We start from the raw sequence: 15,923 nt of genomic DNA, 5'->3' as shown, positions 1-15,923 counted from the left end.
GTGCTAATTGGAAGCTAAACCCATAGACAGCATCTTGTAAAGTATGTAGACTGAGAGAAGGGCATTTTTGGTTGCTCCTGCTCTTCTGAGCCCTGAGGAAATAGCCAATCTGAGTGTCTGTGTGTCCATTAACAACTGTATCTATGTTTTTTATAGCCCTGTGGCATTTGTGAACACAAGTTCCTATGGTTCTCAGGGCTAGATGATTTGGGGGCCTGTCCCCAAAACACAGTTATATAAATTTTTGAGACAGAGGACTATACATTAAATGACCTATTGTATTATTTTCAGTTTACACAATCCTGATCTACACATACAAAGTGAGCAGTGGGTCATGGATCTTTGTGGCCCCTTACAAGGTTAAGAAGGAATGTTATCTCCTAAGGAATTATCTTGTTTATGCTAGGAAAATGCTAGCTTCAAGGTTGAGCAGGTCTTTCTGATGATGGCAAGGTTTGGTCAATGCATAATGAAGATACACAAAGTACAGGAGAGGGGAAAAGGAAGCCAAAAGGCAGAGAAAAGTTTTTATGTTTAAATTTTCCTTGACTTGCCTTAGAATACAAATTTTTATTTCATCACTATAAAGGTAAAATTCTTATACTGACCATTCCTCTCAAGTAAGGAAAATACTTAAAAAAATAAAACCTAGAACAATATTAAAGGAGAAGAACAAACTTGGAGAACTGACACTACCCAACTTCAAGATTTACTATAAAAGCTACTGTGATCAAGAAAATGTGATATTGAGGAAAGGATAGACAGTTAGATCAATGGAACATAATAGAGAGCCCAGATATAGACCCACATAAACATAGTCAACTGATTTTTGACAAAGGAGCTAAGGCAACACAGTCTTTTCAGCAAATGGTGCTAGGACAACAGGACATCCACATCCAAAAAACAAAGAAAAATATATATATATACATGTTGTGTGTGTGTATATATGTATATGTAGACAAGACCTTACACCCTTCAATGAATCATAGACCCTAGAGGGTATAGAATATGTCACCCAAAAATAGATCTCTTTGACGTTAGGATTATTTATAGCTGATTATTTTGAGAAACAACAGACACAGAAACTACTCTGAAAACAATAGAAATTACTCTTTTGTAAGGGAAATGTACATTTTTAAAGGAAATTTTTATTTGAAAATGTGTCTTCCTCTCTATACAACTAAGAGAAGGATGCCTAAACACAAAATACTCTTATCGATGGAGAAGGCACCAATTTAAATTTGCATACCAATCCTTACTTTTGTTTATAATACTTTTCCTAGTCACTCCTATAATTGGTCTCCCCACACCCTTCTTTCCTTCATTTAGCTGAAGATGGTACTTGTCAGAATTTTAAGCCACCTCTGAGAGATACTCATTTTTCCCTGGGTATCTCCCATGTACATATGAGATACACATGTTGATAAACATCTGTTTTTCTTTTGTTACAGGGACAAGAACCAAGACCTTAGAAGGGTAGAGGGAAAATTATTTTTCCTCTCCTACAAACATGTAAATGTAAAACACAAAACTATAAAATTCCTAGGAGATAACATAGTTTTACCCAACCAAACTTGTGTCTGCTCTCCAGCGTGCAGTAAAGCCATCTACTGACACCAGGTTGTGGTGAAAAAAAGTGCAGCATTTATTGCAGGGTGCCAAGCATGGAGTCCAGGGCAGCTAGTGCTAAAAGCACCCTAACTCCCTGATGGGGTGCAGCAAAGAATTTTTAAAGGCAAGGTGAAGGAGGGGAGTCCCAGAGTCTGTGTTCAGCTCATGCACAATTCTCTAATTGGTTGATGGTGAGGTAATAGGGCAGTGTTTCAGGGGTTACCATTATCAATCCTTGGGCTCCAGTAGGCCTGGAGGCTATGTGCTCATGGTCATCAAGTAGTTAATGTCTTCCATTTGGTGGGGGTTTTCACATCTCTAAAGCAACTCAGTAAATATGCATCAAATACTGTTATCTAGGTACTTCAGAGAAGAGCTAAAGCAGAGGATATGGGGGAGGGGTCTGTTCCAGGAATGCCCCATAAGATCTTGCTCATTTACAATAGGACAAAACCTAGATGACCTTGGGTAGGGTGATAACTTTTTAAATAAAACACCGAGGGGATAATCCATGAAATAAAGAATTGGTATGCTGGGCTTCATTAAAATTACTGACTTCTGTTCTGCAATAGGCAGTATCAAAAGAATGTGAAGACAAACCCATACAAGGAAAATATATTTGCATAAGACACATCTGATAAAAGACTGTTATCCAAAATACACAAAGAACTCTTAAAACTCAACAATAAGAAAATAATCCAATTAAAAAAACAGGCCAAAGACTTTAACATATACCCAAGGAGAAGATATACAAATGGCAAATAACCACCTGAAAAGATGCTCCACTTCATATTTTATCAGGGAAATGCAAATTAAAACAACAGTGAGATACCACTACATACCTATTAGATTGGCCAAAATCTGGAACACTGACAACACTAAATACTGACAAGGAGGTGGAGCATTATGAATGCTCATTCACTCCTGGTGGGAATGCAAAATGGTACAGCCGTTTTGGAGGACAGTTTGGCAGTTTCTTAAAAAATTAAACACACATTCACCATATGATACAGTAACTGTGCTCCTTGGTATTTGCACAAAGGAATTAAAAACATGTTCATACGACTTTATGCCAGCTTTATTCATAATTGCCAAACTTTGTAGTAACCAGGATGTCATTCAGTAAGAGAATGGATAAATGTCCAAAGAATGGAATGTTAGCACTAAAAGGAAATAAAATATCAAGCTATGAAAAGACATGGAGGGAGCTTAAGTGCATATTACTCAGTGAAAGAAGCCCATCTCAAAAGGCTCCATACTGTATGATTCCAACTACATGACATTCTGGAAGAGGTAAAACTATGGAGACAACACAAAGATCAGTGGTTGTCAGGGCTTGGGGGAAAGGAGGGTTGAATAGGCAGAGCATGGAAAATTTTTAGGGCAGTGAAAATACTCTATATGATACCATAATAATTGGTACATATTATTATACATATATCCAAGCCCATAGAAGGTACAACACCAAGAATCAACTTATTTAAACTATGGACTTTGGGTGATTATGATGTGTCCACCTAGGTTCATCATTTGTAACAAATGCACCACTCTGGTGGGGGACGTTGATAATGGAGGAGGCTATGCATGTGCGGGGGTAGGTGTTATATGGGAAGTCTCTGTATCTTCCTCTTAATTTTGCTGAGAATTTAAAACTTCTGTTAAAAAAAATGTCTTTTAAAAAAAGTCAGTGTTTTCAAATTCAGCTAAGCAACAAAATTCTATAAACAGTGGTTGCCTCGGGATGGTATTGGGAGACAAGAGAAGAAGGGAAATTACTTTTCACTTGTACTCTTGTACCTTTTGAATTTTGTTATTATATGTTGCTTATTCAAAATAATACATGCATACTTAAAATTTTTTAATCAGATATAGCATCATTCATATGGAAAAAGGGAATATTTTGTAGGAAAAGCCTACTCTTACTCCATTCATTGACCAAGAAAATCCTCCCAAATATCGATTTTTAACCTTGATAAAATAATTATGCTAAGATAATATACAATATGATGTATAATCTTCTTTCCTTCTCTCTCTGGTTACTGTCTAACAAAGTCTGGTGATGCATATCTTTGGAAAATGTTGCCATCCTTCCATGATAATTTGGTGAGGCAGGAATTTAGGACTTCCTTCAGTCAGAGGTGCCCATGGGCTGAGCTGTGGGGAAGCACATGGAAGTATAGAAAATCTCACATGGTATTACCACATACTTACATTTCCAAGGTACCTTTAAAATTAAGTAATCTTTTTTACTCTCATTCTGTATGGGAGACCTCAGATGAGACATGGTTTTAAAAGAAATAGTTATTCAGAGCCCTGAGGGGGATACCAACAGAAAGAGGGCAGCAAATGAGGGCTTTGCTAGCAGAACTAGATAAAGGCAGACTCAAGGACAAGTGCAGGCCAGATATTGACAATGAGGACATTCTCCTTCAGAGCTTTTTCTTTTTAAGTAGAATCTAAGCAATTACATGGAAAACCTATATTATAAGAGCAAGAAAGCCATTAATAGTAAATTTAGGAAAGAACAAATGTGTGAAATATTATCAGCACCAAATTAGATTTCCATATTATTGATGCTGGTTATATGCAAAAGAAACTTATAAGTGACAACAGGCATTTTTTCTCCAAATTTACATGTATGCCTCCAAGATTACATGAGTAATAAACATTTTATAAGAGCCCTAACCTTTGCATGAATAAAATGCATCTCAAATATGGTATAACTTGCTGTGCCTAACTTTGTGTGTGCTATATTTTTTAAAATTTTAAATCAAGGTAGTTTTTGCGCTTGATTTGTGTGCAGCATAATAAAAAAGCAAGTATTTACATTGAAAATGAAATTTTTCATAAACTTTTTCACAATAGAATATAATAATGGTATTATTCTCCTATTTTTATTATTTAATAGCTAATAAAATGATATTCTAACTAAGATTTGGAATCTTAAAAAGATACTAAACATTGATTGAGATCTATATAACAGAAAATGTTTGAACTATGTAGCATAAAATCTCTAAATAGAAAAACATATGTTCAAATAAAAACAAACCTTTACGTGATCTAAAAATGTAAGGTTAACATTGCCCTCTTCTGGCTTCATATTCAAATAAGAACATCTACTACAATGTCAAACAGCACGTTCCATGCCATAAAGCGGTAAGTCTGAAACAAAGACAATCTATAACAGTGTAGCCAAGGAGGAATAGAAGAGGCTCTATTTCAGACTTCAGAGGCTCTACAAGAGGTGCCTGGTCAGAGTTAGAGAGACCTCTACTAGTATTTGGCTCACATGGACACATTAGGAAGGCCTAACACTAAGGAGAAATACATGATACTGAGATTATTGATATGTAATTTTACCTCTGGCTATTCCTATTTCTTTTTCTCACCATCCCTCCCCATGTCATAAACACAAACCTTTTGGAACTCGAGGGAATGTTTAACCCCAACTCCACTGGAAAACTAAACTCTCAAGCTGCAGATCAGAAGGAAGGACTTCCAGAGATGGTCTACCACTGCTGGTTCCCTACAGCAGATCTTAGTTCCTAGAAAAATCAACAAAGTTCAGTTTGTGCAGTTCAACTCAGAGGCCATGGCTTAAATTCGTCTCTGGGTTATCAGACTTGATGCCATATTGTTAACTTCCATGTATCCCTCAAAATATACTAGAAAGGGAACACATGCACACATTTGGGTAAACTTCCTAAAATTCTAATAGATCTTCTAACAGTCTAATACTGTATTTTTTTAATTCCTGGGAGGGAGATAAGCGTGTATGTATGTGTGTTTTATTTCTTGCTACTCTAGAGACTTAGAACAGTGTAAGCTTTGCCACTGGAGAATCTCTCTCCACCCCAAGGGAGAGAAGTTGCTGCAGAATTGTATTCAAGTACCTGCTCCTGTAGCAACTACATCATTATCAGAAGGTGGCTCCTGCCCTAAAATATTTTGCACTTGTTGGCCTCCATTAGGGTCGTGAGAGCATCACATCCTGTGCAAGGTGAACTTATTTCCAAAGTCTAGGTCTCAAAATAGTCATTAGGGAGATACTCAGAGATCAGTAAGGTACCAATCAGTTCTCTGTCTCTCTCTGTCTCTCTCTGTCTCTGTCTCCATCTCTCTGTCTCTATCTCTCTCTCATTGCCTCTTTTAAGTAAAAGAGCTTTGACCACACTACTCTCAGAAAATCAATAGAAACTATCCATTTTCAACTCTTGTGTGGGAATAGGTAAGATTAATTAAGAGCAACAGGAAATACAGCATCAAAATGACTTAAATTACTGGATGATACAGTATCAAAAGCTCATTCTCCATTTCCATCTTTTTTAGGAATTCATATGATAAGCATTGTATGTACACTCAAGTCATATGTTACTAAGACATATATTCTACCTCACAACTCACATGCACTTAACTATCAAATTTGTACTGTCTTTATAAAGCATAAATAAAGCGTAGCCTAGGCCATGAAGATGTAAGCAGCTCCTAGCAGGTAAAATTTAGTTTTACTCTGGCAGTGTCAAGGGTAAAGGAGGAGAGCCAGCCTCCACCTGTTCTGAGCAGCACTCCACATCATCAGTCTTAATGATGGGAAACTCACACACTGTCTATGATTTCCTAGTGAGTTTTTACTAAATATTCAGCATAAGAATTCCTGGGACTCTTATGCTGCACTTAGAATCTCTTGACCAGGTGAGTTTGAACAGATTTCAGGGTCAGAGGAGATATAATAAAAGCAAGGATAGTTAATGTTCAAAACAAATACTGGATCCTGAAAAACAAACTTCCTTTCCTAACACCTGATAGAGTTAGTATAAGGGAGTTCAACCTCACAATGTGTCCATGTTGTAAAACTCAGGAATGTATTTAGAGTGTAGGTGCTGCCCAGTGGTTCTATCCCAAACTACTTCATGTACAAAACAGGTGTTTTTTTTTTTAGGAGTGTACTGATAGTGTTTATTGGGAAGGACAGTAAATCGAGCCTGTGTCTAGCATGACAGGTAACAATGACCCTTCAGGAACTCTGGAGAGTGTGCTCTATAAGCAATCATTTGGAATCTCTCATCAACTTCTGCTGACACACAACAAATCTGAAAATATAAAAAGGAAGAATGAAAACAACAGAATCATCTCTGTTTCACAAGCTCAGAGCAATACAAACAGTAATAGCTTTATGGAAGAAAGGACCGCAGAATGTGTCATCAATCATGATCTCTTTCTGAAAAAAAGGGTTTATGAATTAAATAGGATAGAATATTATGCTCTCTTGTTGGTTAAAAAAATGTATAAGAAATAGCTAGAAGGATTTAGAAACTGTTAAACCCTGCGTTCTGCTTCACCCAGCAGACAGCGATTGCAATACTTAATTGCACTGTGATTTAAAGTTCTATATGATAGCTTCAGTTTTCTGCATGTAATTTCATCTGCCATAAAGCATTAAGAAATATTGACTATCCTCTGTGATGACCAATGAAATCCATGATTGCATCATCTCTTTTTCACAAAATATTAAAATAGAACAATCTGCTGACTTTGGTATAACAACTGCCACATGTTTATGACAGCTATTCATATACTGGTAAGCACAGATTTCTTGTAAAATATGTACAAACAAAACTAATTTCCTAAGTATAATTTTATATAGTAGCACTACGAAAAAATAAAGGATGCAATATGACTATTAAAAGCTTTTAAAGCCCTAGAAAATATAAATATGAAATAAAATAAGATGGTAATAATTCAGTTTTATTTCTTATAGATATTGTCCAAGAACAAACATTGACAGCTCTCTAGGATATTCTAGAGAGTCAAAGGTGTGGTTTCCTGGGGAGGAATCAACTATACCCTCTAAACTTTAGAACTCCAGGATCACTTGGTAGCCAGACAGTTCCAGGATGCCCACATGGGGACAGTGGGATCAAGTACATTATTGAATGCATTCTGGTTTTTTTGTACATTTGTTATTCCTCTCATCCATTTTCTCTACTATTTTAACGTGTTTAAATTTGCACAACTCCAAAGTTTGACCAGAGATGGAATGCTATGAATCTTAAAGGAGAACAATCACAGAATATGCTGAAGACTCAAGCCCTCTGATCCCACTGTCACCATAAACAGTGCATTTTGGGAGGTAAATAGAATTGGCACCTGACTTGAGGTCAGAACATCTGGGATCTGTCGTTAATTCTAGTAAGCCCTCTAATGACCTTGGCCAAATCTCTTAATCTGGATTTTATCCCTTAATCTCTAGTAGATAGATTACCCTCTGAATTGATTATTTATTGTCTCAGGTTACCTCCATTTTCATTTGTTGATAAAAGTATGTCTTCGAGGGAGAGGAGACCATCCCTACCCATCCACATTTCACATGCAGGGATAGTGCTGACACTCTCCAACCCTAAGCACCTCCCCACTTAGTAGTAGACACAGAAATCAGTACCTTCCTCTCCTTAGGCTGAAGCAATTATTTCAGGGATGGACATGTGACCCAAGCCAACCCAGTGAGAGTCAGTCTCAAGAATTTTGCTAACATTATTCAAAATAAAGCATGTACTTTCTGTAGGATTGTTAGATAATAGAAAGTTAAAATAAAATTTTTCATGACAATATCAGACTTTTCAGAGGGCAAGCTAACTTGAACAGGAGAAGAAAAAAAAAAAAACAGAGCTACAAAATGGAAAGCAATAACGTTCTGACCCTGTAATCTGAGGTCCTGAATCCAGACTGACTGAAACCAGCTACATTCATCACTCTGAACTCTGGTGTTGCATAAGCCCCAAAACCCCAATTTAAAAATATAATTTAAGTAAGTATTTTACCAGCTGCAGTTGTAATAGCCCTAAATAACAGGATCTCAAGTAAAACTTCAAACGCAGAGATTATATTATTCTTATAATCTGGATAAATCACTTCCATTACTATACTTTGCTCTTTGACAAAAATATACTACTACTAACTGATTCACAATTCATATATTTCATCAAAGTGGTGTATGATATCCTAGCCACAGCAATCAGAAAAAGAAATAAAAAGCAGCCAAATTGGAAGGGGAGAAGTAAAACTGTCACTATTTGCAGATATGACACAACAATACTATATGTAAAAAACCCTAAAGTCTCCACCAAAAAACTATTAGAAGTAATAATGAATTTAGTAAAACTTCACGATATAAGATTAATATACATAAATCTGTTGCTTTTCTATACACTAACAATAAATTATCAGAAAGAGAAAACAAACAAAAAAATCCTATTTAAAGTTACATCAAAAAGAATACAGTTCCTAGGAATAAACTTAACCAAGGAGGCGAAAGACATATACTATGAAAACTATAAAACATTGATGAAGGAAATTAAAGATGGTATGAAGAAATGAAAAGATATCCATGCTCTTGGATTGGAAGAATTAATATTGTTAAAATGGCCATACTACCCAAAGCGATCTACAGATTTAATGCAATCCCTATCAAAATACCCATGACATCTTTCACAGAACTAGAACAAAAATCCTAAAATTTATATGGAACCACAAAAAATCCTGAATTGCCAAAACAGTCTTGAGAAAAAAGAACAAAGCTGGAGTTATCACACTTCCTGACTTCAGACTATACTACAAAGGTACAGTAATCAAAATAATATGGTACTGGCACAAAAACAGACACATAGGTCAATGGAACAGAATAGCCCAGAAATAAACCCATGCACTTGTGGTCAATTAATTTACAACAAAGGAGGCGAAAATATATAATGAAGAAAAGACAGTCTCTTCAATAATTGATGCTGGGAAAACTGGACAGCACCATGTAAAACAATGAGATTAGAACATTTCCTCACACCATATACAAAAATAAACTCAAAATGGATTAAAGACCTATATAAGACCTGGAACCATAAAATTCCTAGAAGAGAACAGAGGCAGAGCACTCTTTGACATAAATTGTAGCAATATTTCTTGGATCTCTCTTCTAAGGCAAAAGAAATCAAAGCAAAAATAAACAAATGGGACCTAATTAAACTTAAAAGCTTTTGTACAGCAAAGGAAACCATTGACAGAAAGAAAAGACAGCCTACTGAATGGGAGAAAATATTTGCAAGTGACTGACATGGGTTAATATTCAAAATACATAAACAGCTTATATTACTCAATGTCAAAAAAAAAAAAACAACCCAATTAAAAAATGGGCAGGGCCTCCCTGGTGGCGCAGTGGTTGGGAGTCCGCCTGCCGATGCAGAGGATGCGGGTTCGTGCCCCGGTCTGGGAGGATCCCATGTGCCGCGGAGCGGCTGGGCCCGTGGGCCATGGCCGCTGGGCCTGCGCGTCCGGAGCCTGTGCTCCGCAACGGGGGAGGCCACAGCAGTGGGAGGCCCGCATACCGCAAAAAGAAAAAAAAAAAAAAAAAAAAATGGGCAGAAGACCTGAATAGACATTTTTCCAAAGAAGACATATAGATGGCTAACAGGCACATGAAAAGATGCTCAACATTGCAATTTTACTCAGCAAAGATGCTCATAATTATTAGAGAAATGAAAATCAAAACCCCAGTGAGTTGTGAGTTATAGCTTCACACCTATCAGAATTACTATCATCAAAAAGTCTACAAATAACAAATTTTGGCAAGGATGTGGAGAAAAGGGAACCCTTGTACACTGTGAGAATGCAAATTGGTGCAGCCACTATGGATGACAGTATAGAGGTTCCTCAAAAAACTAAAAATAGAGCTACCATATGACCCAGCAGTTCCACTCTTGGATATGTATCTGGAAACAATTAAAACACTAACTCAAAAAGGTGCATGTACCCCAGTGTTCATAGCAACACTATTTACAATAGCCAAGATGTGGAAGCAATCCAAGTGTCCATCAACAGACAAATGGATAAAGAAGACATGATATACATATACAATGGAAATTAGTCAAAAAATGAAATTCTGCCACTTGTAGCAACATGGATGGACCTAGAGAATATTATGCTTAATGAAAAAAGTCAAAGACAAATACTATATATTATCACTTATACATGGAATCTAAAAACATAAAACTAATGTATATTGCAAAACAGAAACAGACTCACAGTTATAGGAAACAAACTAATGGTTACCAGTGGGCAGCGGGGAAAGGGAAGAGGAAACATATGGGATTAAGAGATACAAACTACTATGTACAAAATAGATAAGCAACAAGGATATATTATATAGCACAAGGAATTATAGCCATTATTTTGTAATAATTTTTAATGGAGTATAATCTATAAAAAATACTGAATCACTATGCTGTACACCAGAAACTAATACTGTAAATCTACTCTACTTCAATTTTTTCTAAATGTGGTGTATGATATACATGAAGTTCTGTCTACATTCTAGATCTAAATGTTAAATTGATTTTATTTTAGATCTTTATGTATGTGACCTTGCAATAAGTTACCTTATCTAAGCATTCCACTTTTTAAGTTAGTAATTATTGTCATCATATAACCAGGTTTCTAATACCAGGTTTCCAGGTAATTAATAGAGCTTAGCACTTTTTCTTAATTTTTAATTTAATTTCTAAATTAACTCATATGCAAATTGTTCTCACTTCATATAAATATTGGTCTCATTCTTTGTTGGAGATCTTTTATGCGTTCAAACAATTATTCCTTGTACATCAACTTCCTCAAGTCCAAGTTCAAGATTTACATCCTCTAAGAACTCAAGTACATCATAGAAACAAAGAATTATGAACCATTCCATTTTGTTCATTTTGAGTTGGCTAAATAAATATAAACAGATTTCTAAGATGAAGGGATATAACTTGAATGAACTGAAGATATGAAAAACAGAAGAATTGGCTAGATGGAAGGTTAAGGACAGTAAGAGAAGTATATAGGAGTCACAGTAGAAGTATAGTTTCAAAGAGAAATATCAATGCATTTCTCATTGGCATTGAAGGCCAATCATCTTTGAATACCCTCATCATCTTAGTTACTATGTTATCTAATCTCTGAGTTATGAAACACATTACAGTAGTCAAGCTCTCTATATTATATTGAGGAGGCTTGGATCCCTAACAAGGGAAGTCCTAGGCTGTCCATCAACTGAGAGTATTGTCCAGAATAAATAAATGGATCCAAATTAATTTGGCCAATCCAAGTTATTTTGGGACAATCTAAAAAAAAAAAAAAAAAAGGAGAAGAAACGCTAAGAGTATAAGGTCATAAGTAAGGGAAACTAAAGTTGAAAGATATCAGGGATACCATGAGGTAAAACTGTGCAAGCATAAAGGAATCATCTTAATGTTGGAATAGAGGGCTTCAGCATAAAACTAGAGGAAAGTCTCTTTTTACTCTCTCTGAACCAGCTCATTATTCCAAGGATCAGAAGACCCAGTTACAGAAACATCAGCAGCAATGCAAGAAGCTCCATAGGAGATTCTATAAAAGCAAGACACTAGAAGTGACAAGCATTGAAACAGACCCAATATCTAAACCATATGCTCTCCGTCCTTTAAGAAATTATCAGTAGTGTGAATGGGTCTTATCTTGCAAACAGAGGTGCTTAATACATATACCCAAGTGATAAAAGTAGTAAGGCAGCATAATTGGTTACATAATCACTGTTATTATTTATAAGTTATTCCTATGAGCATATAGCAAACCTGTTGAAACACTTGGCTCTCAAAAAGCATAGGACAGTTAATAAGGGAAAGTTGGGAGTGAATGCCAAGTTGTATTTTAATACTATGGCATAAGCTTTTATCATTGGACATGATAAGAAATAACACATAAATATGTAGTGTATTTGATGTGAAAATATTTTATGATGCTCTTTGATATATCATCACTCAATGTTACTTATATGAGACCCTACATAGAAATTAGTGTAAAGGAAACTCTAATCTGTCTAGAAGAGCTTTTGTATTCTTCCATTCTGATAAGATAGAAGTGCTGTCTAAGGGAGATTCTGCTAAAAGGGATGGTGAGAGCCTAAGGTAATATAAGTCAGAATATCACCCTTTTATGGTTTGTATGTTTATTCCTTCTCTTTTTTTGTGGCCTTAGTTTACTAGGTCTGTGTATATTTGAATATCCTCATTTTAAGTGTATCACTTATTATAAATAAATCTACATACATTTTAGATAGAAATGAGATATAAACAAATGTGTAATATTTGATGATACCAAATTACTACAGCCAGATGAATGAATAGGACATTTTCCCCGCTAGATAATACGGAAACATCTTTCAATAGACATTGCTGCCTTCTATAAGTTTTCTTTCTTGTGTTTTGCTATATATTATGAGTAGAATGTCTATATTGAATTTGGTTTGTGTTTTGAATTGCATCAGAAGGGATATAGATGAAATCTGTTATCTAAAGACATTGTAATGAGTAAAATAATGTGACTAATAGCCATTGTTGAAATCACTTGTCATTATTTCTTCCATGTTTTAATGTCTCATTTTCTCATCACAAACATTTTTATAGGGAGAATCAAGTAATGTACCCCCTTGGTGTTTGGTATTTTCCTATTTCATTAAGTTTTAAATAGAAAATAAGTTTATTTATTCCACAAATGTGTTATGCAGTTTTTCCCATGTGTTAGGCACTTTGTGAGAGTAGGGTAATACCCCATCTATTTTGATGAATAGCTATGGAATCACCTATTTTTTTCACAGTTTAATTAGCATAGGAAAAAAGTGTACTAAAAGTTAGGAAGACAAGATCTTCACTTGATATTTATATCCTACATACTTTGCATAAATCTAGTGAAAGTACAACGGTAGGTATGTATGGGAAAATGTCTGAACAATTTAAAATTTAGATAAATTAATATTATCTTAGTAGAAAAAAAGGTAAAGACAAGCATCAGGTTTTTTTTTAATCTGCTATCAAATAATCCTGTAATCTAATTTTAGATTCTAAATAAAATGTACATCTTTGTTGCAATAATAGTTTAATGTTTAAATTATAACAAAGTAGATTTTGAACTACTATAACCAAATTCATATTGGTGCCTTTCACAATTGAGCATTTTAATGTATAATGGTTCTATCTTTTTAAAAGTAATGTTTCTGACCCCCAAGTTACCCAGAATTGTCCAAAAATAATTCTATCACACGTTCCTAAATATGGTGCAAAAGAAGACGATTCGGTGGTTTCACCTTGCATTATTCTTCAGTTGAATATTTTCAGATATTAAACCATTACCATAAAAATGAAGCTCCTCATTTAAAAAAAAATCACCCTTTATGTGAAACACAAACATATCAGCTTAAGATGGAAACAGTTTAAATCATGTGACATTAGTTTTCTGACCTCTGTAAAGCACCCAGTAGATGGATACTGATATATCATAGTCACTGCTACCATCAGTAACAAATCACCAGCTGTCATGGGCCTCCTAAATACCAGGTTGAACTAGTGAATTAGTTGAACATGTAAAGCAAGGCCAAAGGTGGAAGCTGTAGCACTTTTATCTACTTTCTTGATGTTCTGTTTTTCATTAAGACTGGTTCCAGTATATTGTGTTTCGGTTTAAAAGGAGATGAGAGTTTGTCCCAGATGCTGGAAAACTTCACACACACATACACAATCATGGAGAATCAAAATAATAATTTTGGCTACATTGCATTATAAAATGAAAATAATACCTTTTCCCCCCAAAAGGAAGCTGAAGTTCTATGAGGGCTATAAATAAACCATTCATATTGCCAGAGACCTGGGTTGAAGAGTCCCTGCACTGTAGAAGTATTAGGAAAAATTTCAAATAGTAGTTTATTTGAACTGAACAGCAGTGCTTTCAAAATTTCTGTTGGGAAGCACATACCATAACTTTCAAATTCAGATTGAAGATTGTGCCTGGAAACATTATCACACAGTACTGGCTTTGTAGATTATAGGGGCTTCCCTGGTGGCGCAGTGGTTCAGAGTCCGTCTGCCTATGCAGAGGACGCAGGTTCGTGCCCCGGTCTGGGAAGATCACACATGCCACGGAGCGGCTGGGCCCGTGAGCCAGGCCAACTGAGCCTGCGCGTCCAGAGCCTGTGCTCCGCAACGGGAGAGGCCACAACAGTGGGAGGCCCGCGTACTGAAAAAAGGAAGAAAAAAAAAAGATTATAGTTGCCATGTAGAAGACAGAAAAATGTTGTTCTTAGGTATACCCATTCTAAAATCAAGTAGAGCTGGATCATTTACTATAATTTTTTGCAGTAATAGAAGCTTTACAGTTAACCTTAACTTTAAAAAAATCTCTAGAATCTACAGCTCTGGTTTGCCTAGACTAATGTTTTTTTCCCAATATTCAAACAAATGATTTAGCAAAAGTATAAATAAATCTAGTGACGTTTGGATAGGACATTTTCTTTTGTCTCAGAAGTTTTTGTCTGGGCTGAAATTCTCAGTACAGTGGACAATGAGTTTCCACATTTCTAGGCCACACCTCCTCAAGGTTTAGCAGAGGTATCAAAAAAAAAAAAAAGTCTAGCTACCATTATGCAGGCTAAATAAAAGACAGTCAGAGATTCACTGAGGAGAAAAAATAATTCTTTGAAGCAATTAGTGGCAGGAGAGAGGACTCAGACATACTCCCTCACGTACTTCAAGCCAAGTAAGGTGAGCAGCAAGAGAATTCCTTGGAGAGACTGTAACGGTGGTGGTGGTATTGGGTTGGTTTCCAGAGGAGAGTCCAGAACTTTCTTTCTAGTTGGACATTTGCTAGTCTGTAGAAATAGATCTGACCCTGTTATGACACCATCACTAAGAACAATGAAAGAATATTTGATAAACTTGACATCATCCTCTGGAGTTTGGGCAGGACATGAAGATTTGGACTGGACTCTCCTCTGAATTTTCAAGAACAGTTGACTGTTGCTGCCTATGGAACAGAACAAGGAAAGAGGAGAGTGATGAGTGTGCTTCCAAGGTTGGTTGGGGCAAGAATGCCTGAATTCCATTGGCCTTTGCTCTTTGATATGTACACATGTATTTATCTTATAGAAATCTGGCCCAGGATATCTGTCTTCCAAACTCAGTATTCTAGTAGAAAGGATAGAGGTGTAGTGCTAGAGCACAGGAGTTTGGTTGGACGTGTAAGAAGCTATTTGAATAGAATATTACCTACAGCAGGTCATAGTTCAGTGCAGCAGTCACCAAAGGAAGGGTCTCAAAATTACACAAAAGAGCCTCATGCGAGAGATAGCTAGAATTTGGTCATGCACCGTATAGTGCCAGATTACATCAGCACCAAGCAGAGGAATTTGACCTTTCTTTCTAATTCTTGCTTACTCTGTCCCCTGCCCCTGATCCCATAAAAGCCAGAAACAGCAGAAGTAA

The sequence above is a fragment of the Mesoplodon mirus genome (genome assembly GCF_964341445.2).
Source record: "Mesoplodon mirus genome assembly, chromosome: 5".
Taxonomy (NCBI): domain Eukaryota; kingdom Metazoa; phylum Chordata; class Mammalia; order Artiodactyla; family Ziphiidae; genus Mesoplodon; species Mesoplodon mirus.
Note: the sequence above shows the minus strand (reverse complement) of the source record.